General features: G+C 49.0%; 1 long non-coding RNA gene across 1 annotated transcript in view; it reads right to left on the bottom strand.

The window, feature by feature from the left end:
- The window catches only part of LOC142298430 (uncharacterized), a 65112-nt gene that overhangs the window by 37839 nt on the left and 13467 nt on the right, over positions 1 to 13806 (bottom strand). The window contains exon 2 of the long non-coding RNA XR_012752638.1: positions 3388 to 3589. This is a non-coding gene — a long non-coding RNA (uncharacterized LOC142298430). The remainder of the gene's footprint in view (positions 1 to 3387; positions 3590 to 13806) is intronic.

Raw genomic sequence — 13806 nt, 5'->3', positions numbered from 1 at the left:
GCTCAGCCCCGCCCCCGGCACACATTGGCACGCTCGACCCCGCCCCCTGCGGACATAACTTTGCGATGCTGGGATCGTGACGGAGCCGGTGTACGCTGGTAACCATGATACACATCGGGTAACTATAGGAAGCGCTTCCCTTAGTTACCCAATGTGTATCATGGTTACCAGCGTACACCGGCTCCCGTACACATGTGCAGGGAGACGGCATACGCTGACACCTCGTCCGCTCGGCCCCGCCCCCGGCACACGTTGGCAAGCTCGGCCCCGCCCCTGGTGGCCCGCTTGGCCCCTCCCCCGGCGACCCGCTCAGCCCCGCCCCCGGTGACCCTCTCGTCCCCGCCCCCGGTGGCCCACTCGGCCCCGCCCCCGGAACACGTTAGCCTGCTCGACCCCGCCCCGGCACACGTTGGGCACCTATACACCTCTGCCCCATAACTACTCCTCCCATTATACTCCTCTTTCCCCAGGACCACTCCTCCCATTATACTCCTCTATCCCCAGGACTACTCCACCTATTATAGTCCTCCTATTATACTCCTCTCTGAGTATAATAGGAGGACTATTATAGCATGGGGGATGGATCACGATGAGGGGTGTGCAGCATGGAGGATGGAGCACGATGGGGGGTGCGCAGCATGGGAGATGGAGCATGATGGGGGGTGCAGCATGGGAGATGGAGCACGATGGGGGGTGCGCAGCATGGAGGATGGAGCACGATGGGGGGGTGCAGCCTGGAGGATGGAGCACGATGGGGGGTGTGCAGCATGGGGGATGGAGCACGATGGGGGGTGCGCAGCATGGGGGATGGAGCACGATGGGGGGTGCGCAGCATGTCGAATGGAGCACGATGGGGGGTGTGCAGCATGGGGGATGGAGCACGATGGGGGGTGCGCAGCATGGAGGATGGAGCACGATGGGGGGTGCGCAGCATGGGGGATGGAGCACGATGGGGATGCGCAGCATCGGGGAAGGAGCACAATGGGATGTGCGCAGCAGGGGGGATGGAGCACGATGGGGGTGCACACCTCCCCCTAAAACACACACCGCCACGCGCGCACCGCACAACACACCACACACACACTGGGAACCACAAACACCACCCTACACAAACACCCACACACACAGACAACGCCGCACACACACAACACCCAACACACAAACACCGCGGCATACACAAATATATGCACATACCGCGCAACAGACACTCATTGCACAAAACATACCTCCCCCCAAAACACACACACGCACCCCACAGCCACACCCACACAAACCGCGCAACACACACAGCACCACACACACACAATGCTGCAGACACACAGCGCTCCACAAACAACGCAACACACAAACAACACCGCTCTCACACACCCCCACACCCAGACAACACCCAGAACATTTACAGCGCCCTACACAAACACTTGGCAACTACACACAACAACATCTATATATATATATAACAAAAATCATACATTAACTACACAATATGTAAATTCTAGAATACCCGATGCGATAGAATCGGGCCACCTTCTAGTTTTCTAATAATTCTGCACACAGTGTACTATATATATTGAATTGATTTTATTCGTACTTAGAATTTACCTAAAATTTTTGTAATATCCAAAGTCGGTTGGACTCTGCACTATCCTTGTTCACAATCCAGCAGGGAGTTGTTTTGAAGATCTTAGATTACAGGCGATCCTGTGTTTCAGAACACTCTTGTATACCACACAGAAACGACTGGTTTGAACAGTGAACTTTTTGATTTTTGCAATAAAGCAGACTTATTGATCCTTCTACATTTGTTTATTCCCACAGTAAAAGGTTGGGGTGATGTATCTCCTAACAAATGATGTTATTGTTTTGCACAGAAGTGTTGTATGGTGATTCCGTATTGTATTTATAGTGTGGAGCTGTCTATATGTGGCGCCCTGGACAAGCCAGGTCGTCACAGGTACTGCAACAACACACCCCAGACAAGGGCTAGGCACACCAAAGTCAGACAAAAATCCTTGTTGCCTCCCTCCAGGGGCTGATGTCCACACCAGGGGGTGGAGCCAGGTGGTTGGCCTCGCCCACCGAGGAGTACACAGTCCTGGAGGCGGGAAAAGGAAGTCAGATCAGTTTGGAGAGGGAGTTGAAAGAGTGAAGTGGCAGTAGAGGAGACTGACCGTGTCCGGGCGCGTGGCCCGGGCACATACAGCAAGGTTGGTTGACGGTGGTGACCGTCTGCAGGCGAGGCTGATTGACGTGAACCGTAAGGACCGGGGACGGGCGGTGGCTCGCCGGTACTGGATCGGGGAGCAAAGAGAAGCCAGCACCATTCGGCAGGGCCTACGGACCCCGACCAGGCTTGGAGTCGCCGTAAAGCCGGTCAAATCCGTTAGCGAAGGCAACCTCCGGGGTTTCCCAGCAGTCAAGACCCGATTGAAGGCAACCGCTCAAACCGAAAAGGGAAATACAGTCACCGCCAAGGCTACAGTTCCCAGGGCCAGAGCTTGCGGGCAAAAGGGGCTCCCTCAGCATCCATACAAGCTGGGGAGCGGGTTACCGGTGGGAAGCCACCAGAACCAAGAACTTAACACAGGTGCAGGGAAAGGCAGTCACCGCCAACCTCCCGGGAGAAGAACCACCGCAGCCGTCTGTGGGACCCATCCATCCAGCCGTTTGTTTTACCGGAGACTTTGCATTCATCATTGGCTGAGTGAGTACCACCGTGCCGTGCGGCACCGCGCTGCCCCCGCGACCCTGCACCTCACCAGGCCCCGTAACCCACCTGCCATTCCTCCCTCACCGGGCCCTGGGACAACCACCCCCCCCTACCCACGGAGGGGAATAACAACATCCAAGCTGCTCCCTGTCATCGCTCCCGGGATCCCCGTCCAGAGCAGCGGTCGTGTCCCAACCTCACCACAACTGTGGGTGGCGTCACGGACAATAAATCCCCAAAAAACATTCCCCTTTTCACTCACGGGCGAGGAGCGCCGCTCGAGTCCCCGGATCCAGCCCACCGCTCGAGCCACCGAACAGCCAGCGAAGCAGCAGCAGTGCCGGACCCGAGCGTGGTGAGCGCAGCGTCCCCTCCTCCGCCCGCGACATATATACTATATAGTATATTCTCTATATACAGGCACACCTCCACACTATATGCACGCAACTATATACACTATGTAAACACAACTTTACATAATTTGCTATATTCACAGCTCCACCCTAAATACTAAATTATAGTGAGGAGCTATGTACAGCTGTGAAATAAGTATCGAGCATGTCACCAATTTTCTAAGTAAATATATGTCTACAGATGCTATTGACATTAATTTCTCATCAGATGTCGGTAACAACATATCCAATCCACACAGGCAAAAAAAAATCAAACCATAGACGTACATAAATTTAGTGATGTGAAATAATCATATTACTCCCTCTGCCGGACTCCATTGCTTCTTGTCTCCGCTGTGCTTGGCGAGCAGCCTCCTTCTTACATTATATGAGAGATGACTAGGCCCAGAACCGCCATCTGTTCTTCAAACCACTGGCTTTTTGGGGAGGGATTCCCGTGAGGTGGACTCCAGGCCCTCCTACCCTAGATCTAGGGACAGAAGCAATGCAGGGGGTGATTAACCTGCAGACAGGACAATGTACACACAAGGCAACACTGCCAACATCTAAACATACACTACCCACCATATCCCATCATCACAGGAGGAAAAAACGAAAGCTCAAAAAAATCACCTGGTCTTTAAGGGGTTAATGTTAACATTAATAATGAGCAGAATTAATTTCAGCCTTATGTTCTAGCCTTCCCCAAGAGACACGGTTTCTTATGTGGCCCTTGGGAAAATTAATTTCCCTTCCCTGCTCTATTACGTATAGTACTATGTTATGTATACAGTCCCTGACAAAAGTTCTGTTGCTTATCCATGTTATGTAAATAAAAGCTTATAACCTGACTTTAAATTCATCCATTGGTTTTATAAATTACTCTTTTGAAAACTGACACCCTCCTAAATTTGGTTTAGGTTATGAAAATAAAGTTGCTGCAAAGCTGAAATATTGATCATTTAATGAACACAGAAAGTCAGATTTTGGCAAGACAAAAGTTTTGTCGCCTTGTCATATAATGCACCTAATCCTAGTTTACATCCTCACCTGTGCTCACTAAATGATCGATTAATTAGTGGGTGTGTATAAAAAGAAACTCAGCACCCCAGACCTTCAGTTGAACTGCAACTTGACCTCTGACAACATGCCAAAAATCCACTCTGCGACCAAAGCCTTGATTATCAAGAGGCTGAAGAACAGATCCACTGCAAAGGTGGCTGGCACCTTTAATGTGTCTCAGCATCAAGTACAAAGAATTAAAAAAAGATTTTGAAGAGACTGGAGATGTTTTTGACAAGCCCTGGTCCAGCAGACCCTACAAAACAACTGCACAGGAGGAACGTTTGTTGGTTAGAAAATCCAAAGCCAGCCCCTCTTCCACTGCAGCAGAGCTCCAAAAGGCCTGGTCACCTCAAGTCCCTGTGTCAACTAGAACAGTTTGTAGGATTCTGTCTCGAAATGGCCTCCATGGTCGAATCAGTGCCCAGAAGAAAGCACTAAACAAAAGGCAATTAAAACAATGTGTGGCATTTGCCAAGTCCCACAGCTTGCTAAACAGATGGACGCTGGAAAAGTGGCAGAACGTGGATTTCTCTGATGCATATTCAGTTGAATTACACCACAGCCGCTGCAAATACTGCAGGAGACCTACTGGAGCCCCTATGGATCCAGAAAACAGTTAAGTTTGGTGGTGGAAAGATCATGGTCTGGGGTTACATTCAGTATGGGGTGTGCAAAACATTTGCAAGGTGGAAGGCAATATCAATAGCCTAAAATATCAAGAAGTATTAGCTACCTCTTACATTCCCAATCATAAAAGGGGTCAAATTCTGCAGCAGGATGGTGCACCATCTCATACATCCATCTCTACAACAAAGTTCCTCCTGGCAAAGAAGATCAAGATGCTCAAGGACTGGCCAGCCCACTCACCAGACATGAACATCAATGAGCATGTTTGGGGTAGGATGAAAGAGGAAACTTGGAAGACAAAACCAAAGAATCTAGATAAACTTTATTTTCATAACCTAAACCAAATTTGGGAAGGTTTCAGCTTTCAAAAGAGTAATTTATGAAAACAATGGATGAATTTAAAGTCAGGTTATAAGCTTTTATTTCCATAACATGGATAAGCGATAGAACTTTTGTCAGGGACTGTACATAAAGAAAAAAAATGTGTGTAGCTGTCTTTCTCAATTTATGTCTGCAGATGTGCACCTGTGCGTTAATCACATGACCTATCACATGATCTATCAAGGGGCAGGGCTGCCACTAGGAATTTCAGGGCCCCTAACTGGCATAATTTTGGGGCCCCCTTGAGACTCCACCCCAGCTCCGCCTCCATCCCTGTTCCGCCTCCATACCTCACACACAAGCCAATAAATGAAGCGTGAAGTGGCCTTCTTCTGTTTGGGCCCCGGACTAGAGTCCTGTTTGTTCCCCCCTAGTGGCGGCCCTGCAAGGGGATAGTGTGACTAGTCACATCATACATCAAGGTTGGTGGGGGCCTCACCTTTTAAACTGCCCGGGGCTCTGGCTACTCTTAATCTCGTCCCTAGTTTCAAATTATGGCTTCCCTGTGCAGACGGAGGTGCATATTTAATGGCAATAGTACAAGATCATCTATGAGAGAGCACCTGTAGCAGAGCTGTATTTAATCACAGTGGTCATACCACCAGTGCAATGGCAGGTGCAGCAGTAATGAGCTAGGACTAAGTGAGAGAAGGGATACACTATTGCATGTGCTTTTATCAGTATGTGGCTTCCTTCAACCACGAATAACTTTTTTCTTTCAATCATTTTTAGTATCTTGATTGTTACATTTTTTATATGTGCTGAGAGAGTTGTCTTAGCTATTAGTGTTAACGAGCCATGAATAACCACATATCTAGGGAAGTGCAATCTTCTTGAAACAGTTTTCAGTGAGACGTGCATGAAATGAAGACAGGCAAAGCAAATGATTCTATATTGCTAGGTAACGAAATCCCAGCACCTGCCTAGTGGGGCGGATCTGTTGATTATTGCCTGATCTCTGCAGACATTTCTTAATTTAATCGCTGCAGGGAAGAAATCAAACAGGATGTTCACAAACATCTCCTATGGATATTTAAAATGTCCATTTAATGCTGGAACACAGAAGCAGGAGTAATGTTGCCAACCAGATAGTGTGTCTGTTGAGCTCATGGTTAGCTCACCTGCATAGAGTCTATGGTGGTTGATGGAACTGAAACACTGAAGGTTGAGATTCATTGATAGTGCTTGAAATGCAATTTTACAAAAAACCATAGCAACTGATCCAAAACACAAAAAAAGTATTTTAGGCTATAACACAAGTATACTCTGGAGTGTCAGGGCAAGAGCAGCAGATTGGACTCTGCAACTGCTAATTAGACAAGTACTCATCATACCTTTAAAGGGTGGTCCGACATACAGAGTAATTATCATCCTAAATCCCTATCTATTTAATGCAATAATGCAAACTACAATATAGTTTAATTAAAACCTCCCTATCCTTCCCTTACTATACTAGGTAAGTTTTGTTTTTTTTACTACTTATTTTTTTTTTGACACTTCATTTGTGAATCTCAGTGTATGGTGGGATACTCAAACGAAGCATAATCAGGGGCAGAGGTTGTGGTCACTGCCGCAGCATTTCCCCCCTCTCTGACATGGAGCATGATCAGTACGCTTATTTCAGGGGATAAGCTAAAGAGCGCTGTGCACTGTGCGATGTGCACAATGACAGCACACTCTCTGTTGTCAGATCAGATCAGAAGAAACAAGCCAACACCAGATAAGAGCACATTGTTAAGCTGGGTTCACACATAGCGACAGCGACAACGACATCGCTGTTACGTCACCATTTTCTGTGACGTAACAGCGACCTTGTAAGTCAAACACAGCGACGCAGCAGCGATCATAACGTCGCTACATGTGCAGAGAGCAGGGAGCCGCGCTGGCTCCTTGCTCTCCTAGCTACAGTACACATCGGGTTATTTAACCCGATGTGTACTGCAGCTACATGTCACAGTGCAGAGAGCAGGGAGCCGCGCACACTGCTTAGCGCTGGCTCCTTGCTCTCCTAGCTACAGTACACATAGGGTTAGTTACCCAATGCGTACTGCAGCTACATGTGCACAGAGCAGGAGCCGGCACTAGCAGCAAGAGAGGCGGAGGCTGGTAACGAAGGTAAATATCGGGTAACCAGGGAAAGGTCTTCCCTTGGTTTCCCGATGTTTACAGTGGTTACAGCTTTCCGCAGCTGCCAGATGCCGGCTCCTGCTCCCTGCTCGCTTAATTTCGTCGCTCTCTCGCTGTCACACACAGCGATGTGTGCTTCACAGCGGGAGAGCGACGACGAAAAAATGAAGCAGGACATTCAGCAACGAGCAACGACCTCACAGCAGGGGCCAGGTCGTAGCTGGATGTCACACACAGCGACAGCGACGGGACGTCGCTGCAACGTCACAGAAAATGGTGACGTAGCAGCGACGTCGTTGTCATCGTCGCTGTGTGTGACACCACCTTTAGGGTATGTGCCCACGATCAGGACTCACTGCATCCTGGACGTAGTGGGTCCTGACCTGCGAAGCCGAAAGTATCCTCTGCAGGAGAATGCAGGAGACTGCAGCTGCTCGTACCCACAATCAGGGTTCAGTGTGCTGCGGTGTTTTGCTTGTGTTCTCCCTACAGAGGACGCATGTAAATCCGCAGCAAACAATTGACATGCTGCAGTTTGGAATGCCGCACTGCAGGTCAGGGTTTTCTGCGGAAAAAACAAGCACAGTGGGCACGGGATTTCTAGAAATCCTGTCCACTATGCTTGTACTGTACAACGCAGCGTTTTGGACACAGTGAAAACACACTACATCCAAAACGCTGCAAACACTGATCATGGGCACACACCCTTAGTGTGTGTTCTACGACTACCTGGCTGTCACGGGTGTGTCACAGTTGACAGACAGTCCTGTGGTGTCCGGCTGCAGAAGGTTGCTGCATTTGACTAGAGAAACTGCCCCCTGACATTCTATTTTTACATCTGTGGCTGAAAATAGAAACCTATGTACCTTCTCTGTTTGGGGATAATCCTTTTCCTTTTAGGATCCTGCAGATATCTTCACCTCTCAGCTCTTAATCCTCATTCTAGGGATGGGCGAACCTGAACTGTAAAGTTCGGGGTTCGTACCGAACACATGGTGTTCGTTCACATGACCCTGAACACGAGCTTTCTGGGATGTTCGTGTTACAGTTCGGGTTACAATTCGGGTCCAGGGGCTGTTAGAAAAAAAGCACGTTATTAAAAAAACATTATGATCATACTTAAAGGTCCCGTGATGCGTCCTGCAGACTCTGTCTCCAAGCACTTCTGCTTCCGCGTCCATCCTATCATTGCTGTTTCCCCCGGTAAGCACCTCTGGCTAGAAGGACCTGCCGTGACTGTGACGTCATACCCATGTGACCACATAGGTAAGGATGGTTGACCTCGGGGAGATCAGCATCCAACACCACGGAGACACCATCACGTGTTTCTGAACGCAGTGACACTAGAACAAGGCCCCCTGGGAAAACAGGTGTCTGTGGATGAATACCATGTTTGGCATAGGTGATCTCCTTGACTGGAGACTGCCCTTCTCATGGTTGTTCCTTCCCAGTGAAAGACCTGGCTAGTTTCTTGCCAGCGTTGAGAAACATGTGATGGTGTCTCCGCGGCAGTCTTGTTTTACATACCCATGTGACCAGTCACGTATAAATGCTGTATTGCCTCATTGGCTACCAACTGATCACGTGAGTATGACGTCATCAAAGGTCTTGGTGTGCGGTGATGCGAGTGTCACCGCATCACGGCGCACAATCTCCTGATGGCAGCGGGTCAGTTGCATGTATTTCCAAAGCTGAGGCGCTCCTGTCGGGAGAGTGGGGTGATGCAATGTGAGACGCAAGTGCAATCATCCCCTCACTGTCAGCCTCTGCTTCATCGCTCTGTCCAGAACGATGTAGCAGACCTGACATGGCTCTCTGTGCTTCTCACTATGTATAGACACTGTCTGTGCACAGTAATGAAGCAGAGATGACTTTGCGCTTTGTGCACAGTGATGAAGCTGACATGGCTATCCCTGTGGATTATGTCGGATCAAGGATTTTTTATAATAAAGATGGAATCTCTAAATGTTTTTTTGTTTTATTTCTAATAAAAAATTTTCTCTGTGTTGTGTTTTGTTTTTTTTACTGTTTCCTAGAAATTCATGGTGGCCATGTCTAATTTGGCGTGACACCATGAATTTCGGGCTTAGTACCATCTGAGAATACAAAGCTGGTATTAACCCCTTTTATTACCCAGCGAGCCACCGCCAACACGGCAGCTGGACGAGCCGGGTAAAGCACCTGAAAATGGCGCTAAGAAACAATGCACCATTTACAGGGGTGGCTGCGGGCTGCCAAGAATCCCAGCCCCCAGATGCCTGACTTTACCCGACTGGCGATCAAAATACAGCGGGAGCCCACACATTTTTTTTTTTAATTATTTTTTTAAATAAAAAAAATGAATGGGCTTCCCTGTATTTTGATTGACAACCAAGGTAACGCCAGGCAGATGGGGGTGGCAGCCCCTAGCCGTCTGCTTTATCTGCACTGAGAATCAAAAATACCGTGGAGCGCTACGTCATTTTTTTAAATTATTTATTTATTTATACAGTACTGTGATGTCAGGCAATCAAAATACAGGGAAGCCCATTTTTATTTTTAGTTATTTATATAAATAACTACGGTAATAAAAAAAAAATGTGTGGGCTCCCGCCGCATTTTTTGTATTGCTAGCTAAGGGTAACCCAAGCAACTACTGGCTGCTAACCCCCACTGCTTGGTGTTACCTTCACTGGCAATGTAAGATTCAGGGAAGCCTTTTTTTGCCAAAAAACGAACAAAAAATGACGTGGGCTTCGCCATATTTTTGTATGCTAGCCAGGTACAGCAGCCAGGTACAGCAGGCAGGTACGAGCTTCCCCCAACCCCCAGCTGCCTATTTGTACCAGGCTGGAAACCAAAAATATAGGGAAGCCCTTTTTTTTAATAATTTCATGAATTTCATGAACTAATTAAAAAAACAACAACATAGGCTTCGCCCCATTTTTGTGTCCAGCCAGGTACAACTAGGCAGCTGGGGATTGGAATCTTCAGCACAGGTTGGCCCAAGCTTTCTGCCCCCCGCTGTGAATTGCAGTCCTTAGCCGCCCCAGAAAATGGAGCATTCATAGAGGCACCATCTTCTGGCGCTGTATCCAACTCTTCCAGCAACCCTGATGCCGTGTGGCACGCTGGGTAATGAGGGGTTAATACCAGCTTTGTTTTACCAGCCAGTATTAAGCCAGAGATTCTTAATGTCAGGCAAGCTTGACCCGGCCATTAAGAATCTCCAATAAAGGGTGAAAAAAAAAGACACCACACAGAGAAAAAATACTTTATTAGAAATAAATACAGACACTTTATTAGAAATAAATAAACAGACACACTTAGAGAATCCATCTTTATTACTCCCTCTCACCCCTCCATGATCCTGGTCTTCTTTCTTCTTTCTTCTTCAACCCATACACCTCTGCTATATCAGACAGCACAGGGGAGGAAGAACGCTTCTGCTCCCCTGTGTGATGTAATCACTCGATGAGTGAGCAGAAGATGCGGGTTGGTAAGCAGTGACGTCACCGGTGCCACCGTTGTCATAGTGACCTGACCAGCGGGTTACTATAGCAACGGTGATCTCCGATCACCTGATTCCAGGCACCGCGATTTACCGGCTGTGGCAGCCAATCCATCCCTGCATGTGGGCTGACTCTGTAAAGAGCGTCGACATGCAGGGACCATGTGCCTGAGTATCTCGCCGGTACACGGCACTCGCCGAGTATACCGAGTACTGAAATGCTTGGGTGAGCACCGAGTATCGGCGAGATGCACTGACAGGACCTAGCATGACGTCATAGCCATGTGACCAGTCTGCCAATGAGATAATACATAATTTACACGTGACTGGTCACATGCTATGATGTCACGGAAGGTCCTTTGGTACCGGGCGGCACAGCGATGATCGTACAGAGAAGCGGCGGGAGACAGAGTCTGCAGGATGCGTCGCGGGACCTGTAAGTACAATGACAATGTTTATTATTAACTGTATTCTTTATTTTACAGCCCCCCCCGCCCCATCACATAACTGTAAAGTCCATATTCGGGGTTCGGACGCAAGTTCGCGTTATATCAGAACCCGAACGCGAACCTTACAAAACGTTCGGGTGAGTCTACCGAACACCGAACATCGGGGTGTTCGCCCATCCCTACTAATGAAGCTTTGTTTCAGGGGTGGACAGGGCTGTGACAGTGATCACAGCCTCTGCCCCCTGATAACACTTAATTTGAGTATCCCAGCATGCACTGGGATTTTCAAACAATGTGGCATCAATAAAGGAACTCGTAAAAAAAAAGAAAAAGTATAGCAGTTAGATAGTGTAGTTGGAGAAAGATAGTGAATTTTTAATAACTGTATATTAGAAAATAGGTTAGATTATTGCATTAAATAGATAGGAATTTAGGATGAACATTACTTTGTATGTTGTATCACCGCTTTAAAACTGTCTAGGATATCTTTTGCAGTTGTGCCAACACTATGGCAACTTGATGTCATATTGCAGGAGTTTTTCCTATTTGTTTAAAAAATCGCAGCAATATTGCCGGGGTTTTACAGCAATTGCACTAATAAACACAACAATGTTCAGCATTAATGGTATACTTTTATTCAGGGCCGCCATTAGGGCATTACTACTGAGACTGGTGTAGGGGGCCCAGTGAAGAGGGGGGGGCCCAGCTGTGCTAGGGACAATTACTTACCGCTACCACCGCTCTTCACCCCCTCCCCCCCAGTCACAGCTGCAGCAGAGGACCCCAGCAGTGTTGCCTTTGCCACTATACACGTGGCTAATTTGCATTGCATGCAAATTAGCCATGTGTGCTGGATATACTGAGTATGCAGCTGCATACCCGGTATCTAGGGGGGGCTGGCGGTGCATCTGTCCGGGCACAATTGTGAGGGGGCGTTGTCGGGCTGCCTGATGCGGCTCAGTCACAGCTGCAGCAGAGGACCCCAGCAGTGTTGATTTTGCCACTATACATGTGGCTAATTTTCATCGCACTCTGCAGTTTGAAAGTCTGCACTGGGGCTGCGTTTGTGGTCCCCTATTGGGAGCCGGTTATTCTCTGAGCGCGGCTGTCATGCTGGGGGCCCTTGCTCGCCCTCAGTAATGAGGGCAATCTGACCTATTGTCCGGAGCTACAGGCTTCGGGGAGCCATGGTCAGATCGCCCTCGTCACACGCTGCGTGCCGGGCAGGGAGCGATCCTGCAGCTCCGCACAGTCAGTGCAGGCAGCGGAACGCAGGAGTCTCTCCTCTGTTCTCTGCCCTGCACTTTCTCTGTGACACACACGGCGCGCCCTGATGACGTTAGTACTGCACGCGCGTGTGTCATTTCTAAAGTTCCTGTCTGGCCTGCAGGAAAAGAAGCAGCACAGCCGGGGCCTTCACGGAGAGAAGCAGCGGCGGGGGCCCCTAGGAGAACAACATTGGTGCAGCCAGGGTCCATATCAGAGGAGAAGCAGCTTGGCGGGTGCCCGTACAGAGGTGCCTGAGGCGGGGGCCCGTACGGAGGTGCCTAAGTGGTGACTAATATCCTGAGGAGGGCACAATGAGGAGGGGGGTTACTGGTGACTAATATTGGGGGTGTAACAGTAGTTTAGCTACAGGAGGTGCAGGGGGTGGTCGCCCCGAGCTGCTGCCTCCCAGGGTCATATTAAAACAGGGTTTTTTTGTTTTGTTTTAAACTCCCATTTCCTTTTGCCATCTAGCAAGGAGGGAGGGGAGAGGGGATTTAATACATGAGCGCTGCAGAGGCAGGGAAGCTCTAATCTGCTCCCGTGCAGGACCTGCGATTACGTCATGCCCATGTGACTCATGTGGGAGGAGTCAGAAGATACTTGATTAGCTGTAGCAGATGAGGGCACATGACAGGTAATGAGTGAAGAGGAGGACATGGGGGTGCTGAGTGTGACAAAAGAAGGGCAGAGTGTGATGGGCTGAGTGTGACAAGAGAGGAGCAGAGTGTGACAAGAGAGGGGCAGAGTGTGACAAGAGAATGGCAGAGTGTGACAAGAGAGGGAAAGACTGTGACAAGAGAGGGGCAGAGTGTGACAAGAGAGGGGCAGAGTGTGACAAGAGAGGGGCAGTGTATGACAGAGATGGGCAGAGTGTGACAAGAGAAGGGCAAACTGTGACAAGAGAGGGGCAGAGTGTGACAAAAAAGGGCAGAGTGTGAGAGAGAGGGGCAGAGTGTGACCAAGGGGGGAAGAGTGTGACGGAGGGGGGCAGAGTGTGACTGAAGCGGTCAGAGTGTGACAGAGGGGGGCTGTCAGACTTCCGGGATTTCCAGTTCTCTTTTGAATGAGTTTGCCCTCTGTTAACATGGAGTTTGCTGTTCTGTTGCCCTACTTCCTGTCCATCTGTTTAAAAGGCCGCCCCTAAGCTTAGTCCAGTGCCTGAGTATACTGCTTGCTGTGTACTCCTGCTTTGCTGCTCTTGGTTCCTGATTGACATTTTGGATCCTCCTGAAAAACAACCGACACCGACTCTGGACTTCACCCGGTCTCATCAAGCTGTGCCCGGACTCCGTCTGCCGT

Source organism: Anomaloglossus baeobatrachus, chromosome 1 (genome assembly GCF_048569485.1).
Source record: "Anomaloglossus baeobatrachus isolate aAnoBae1 chromosome 1, aAnoBae1.hap1, whole genome shotgun sequence".
NCBI classification, from domain to species: domain Eukaryota; kingdom Metazoa; phylum Chordata; class Amphibia; order Anura; family Aromobatidae; genus Anomaloglossus; species Anomaloglossus baeobatrachus.
The sequence above is the reverse complement of the archived record's forward strand: the minus strand, read 5'-3'. Positions and strand labels throughout refer to the sequence as shown.